This window comes from Triticum aestivum, unplaced genomic scaffold (genome assembly GCF_018294505.1).
Source record: "Triticum aestivum cultivar Chinese Spring unplaced genomic scaffold, IWGSC CS RefSeq v2.1 scaffold100751, whole genome shotgun sequence".
NCBI classification, from domain to species: domain Eukaryota; kingdom Viridiplantae; phylum Streptophyta; class Magnoliopsida; order Poales; family Poaceae; genus Triticum; species Triticum aestivum.
Window position 1 is genome coordinate 1 of NW_025241649.1, and position 3,286 is coordinate 3,286.

The 3,286-nt window shown below is 40.4% G+C and overlaps 1 long non-coding RNA gene across 2 annotated transcripts; it reads right to left on the bottom strand.

Annotated features, from left to right (window-relative positions):
* LOC123176874 (uncharacterized) lies at positions 1-3,285 on the bottom strand. Of its 2 annotated transcripts, none has more exons than XR_006488685.1 (5): positions 3,250-3,285; positions 2,332-2,439; positions 1,456-1,837; positions 671-878; positions 1-43 (listed from the first exon to the last, which is right to left on the bottom strand). It is a non-coding gene; the product is annotated as an uncharacterized lncRNA (long non-coding RNA). The 2 variants fall into 2 exon arrangements; XR_006488686.1 differs by lacking the exon at positions 3,250-3,285 and adding an exon at positions 3,043-3,110.
* Between the last annotated feature and the right edge of the window lies 1 nt (position 3,286).

The following is a 3,286-nucleotide window of genomic DNA, read 5'->3' on the forward strand; positions in this document are numbered from 1 at the left end:
TCCCCATCAGCGCGTCCGTCCATGGACGATTTCGATCCCCTCCCTGACCAGATAGCAATTAGTATAGTGCTCAAAAATAAAATGAAATCAAATCAGGCTTAGATGCATCCTTCTAGAACTAGAAGCAGGACTACAATAGTAACTGCCTGGCACAACTTATTTCAAACTCTTTTAAGCTACCTACCTGAATGGTACCCACAAACAAAGAGGCCATCTTCATGACATATATAGTCTAATGGAGGCACTTTTGTGTTCAAAATAAAATAAAATCTCTAAACAATATAATAGACATTAATTTTGATCCAAGCACGGCTGGATGATAGTCTTCTAACAACATTTCCTATTTAAAATATGCCAGGAGTAATTAGAATCAAATCTCAGTACATACACCTCTAATCTGGATTACTAATGTGTGGTCAAACAATCCGAATCTAATACCCAAAACTATATTTAGTCAAAACAATGTGAATCCAAACAATCTGGCCAATTAACGTGTACAGAACAATGTGAATCCAAGAGCAGGCTAATCTGAATCCAAGCAGAGTCAAACATTGATGAACCCGTCCTCATGTATACGAGAGGAGGAAGAATTGCAAATCCCAGGGCTGGATGTGATGAAGAAACAGAACATACAGATTAAAATATTAGATGAACTCAAGAAAATGGGTACCTTTGCTTTGCTTGAGGGCCGGCCATGAAGATGAAGGGGTCTCCTCTTGGTGTTGATGAAGCGCGCCATGACGAGTCCCTGTGATGAACCCATCCATCAGAGAAGCGGTTGCCGACGCAGGGAGATAGGTCAGTCAAAGCAGCGATGCATAGGGTACGTAGCCTGCGGTTCTCGGCCCCATCGTCGGAGACAAGCTACATTTGCAATCCTGCAGGTATGTCGAAACACACGAATGATTAAATTTGTCCTACGCAACACATCACATTAATTTTGAATTAACTATAATAATAATGCCTTGATGTACATTAAAAATGCTATCAAGTTTCAGCTCCAGGTCAAGTTTATGTGATTGTAAAGTTAAAATCAAGCTCCACTTTTTATAGACTGATATTGGTTTAAGTTCACCTAGGATTTTATTAGCTCATGAAAGAACGATAGCAGTGAAAGTATTACGATACTAACGGTAACAAGAACAATAGTATGTCCAGACTCTTTCTTTCATCAAACTTGACTTTAAACTGCAGAAGCATTATTTTGTATAGTTGATGCTTTGGGATCTTATAAGGAAGCTACATCATTTCTCTAAAATGTACTTCATATAGGTTAGGATTCCTTCTCTTCACGAGGGCCAAAAAACAGAGTTGTTGACACATGTTGTCCTAGAGAAAAAAGAGCGCTGAAAAGAAAAAACAGGATGCATCATGCATACATTTAGTTGAAAGACTTTGCTTCATTTGGTACTTTAGCAGAATAGTTGCGTGTATTAGTTTGTCGATTTACAATACCTCTCCTGCATTTACCATGGCCAAGAGACCACTTTATGAGAGCCACGACACAGGTAAGGGTGTTGGTGACCCGGTCATAGGCGGGGAACAGGGCAGCGTCTCCCCAGGAGCCGTCTGGGAGCTTGTTATCGAGAATCGACCAGAGCGTGGTGGGAAACTTGAGGCTGTCACCGTCATCAAGACGTGGAACAAGAGCGACTGACGTGGTGTCGTATCCCAAGACGCTGATCCTGCCATCATCGACCGCAACATCATCCTCACTTGGTCGACCAGTAGCTGCTCGAACTCTGTCTCGGGAATCACACAGTAGTGGTCGAGTTCACATGGTTCCTCGGTCCGTTCTAGAATCTATATATCATTTCTGAAAGGTTTGGTTGCAACCCTGCAGATATGTCAAAACACACGAATGATTAAATGTATCTAGCGTAAGACATCACATACATTTTGAATTAACATGCATGTTATCAAATTTTAGCTCGAGGTCCAGTTTACGTGATTGTAAAAATTAAAATCTAGCTCCACTTTATACCGAATGAGCTTGAGTTAAGTTCACCTGGGATTTTATTAGCTAAAGAAAGAATGATGGCAGTGACAATATTATAGTATTGATAGTAACAAGAAAAATAGTATGTCAAGAGACAATCTTTCATCAGACTTAACTTTAAACAGCAGAAGCATTCTTTTTGCACAAACCAACAGACAGCAGGAAGAGGATATGGCCGGATGAGATTAGTTACTAAATTAGTAATGTATAGAATACTCGCCGAGTGCTAGCTAACAGTAGATAATGACGCTAAAATTGAGCGATGGAGAGAAGATAAGCATAAAAGAAACGCAATGCCACCGGGGTCCAAGCCCAAGTCAAGGCAATGTTACCTTTAGCACTAGAACCACTGGTCGCCTTCGCAATCTCTGGAGAGCAACACGTGCGTCAGCGGTTTCCACAAAGGGCATCATCTCCTTTGCCATGGAAACAGGATAGACCTGATTGTTCAAAGACAAAGCGATCAAAATCAATCTCACGACAAGTGTCTATGTCAGTTTCGTTTCAAATTCAACACAACATGACCGACAAGTTCTACAGTGGAGAGGGCGAAACGATCGCAAGCAGCTGGCAACACAACTTGCACGTGTGAATGATATATAGGAACTCATGCTGTCGTGCCCACACACATGACCGGCACACAAAGAATGGCAAGATGCATATCTCGATAACATTGCTTGGCTACTGACTAAATCATTAAACACAAAAACAGTTATACGGTATTGGGCTGAAATGAATTATCATGTGATTCTCATCCTTGAAGTATGTACAAAAGAGGCATATTCTATCAAGTAAATAGCTGCTCCTGACACTTGTATGTATCAACAACAATTTTCTACAGAAATTGTGCACATACAAGAACCCTATCGATAAGCCAATTTGTTATTGCAACAAGCGATGGGATACAGAACTAGTAGCGAGCAGCTCAACGCAAGCAAACTGTAGTATTACTCGATCGTGGTCAATTATCAAATTACATATATGTGTGATTAGCCAGTTATATGAATAACGATGCAAACGGTAAGTGTGAGTTTTTCTTGCACCTGGGCAAAGCCACCAGGCACATTACTAAATTTGCGTCGCAATTGATTCTCTGTCAATAACACTCCTTGGCTGCTGACTAAAACAAAATTTGGTTATCATGTGATTGTCATCCTAGACATATGTATAAGAGACATCATCTATCAAGTAAATAGCTGCTGGCACTTTTATGTATAAAGAACAAATTTTTACAGAAGTTGTGCACATACAAGAACCCTAGTAGGAATCACCGATAGACAAAATCAG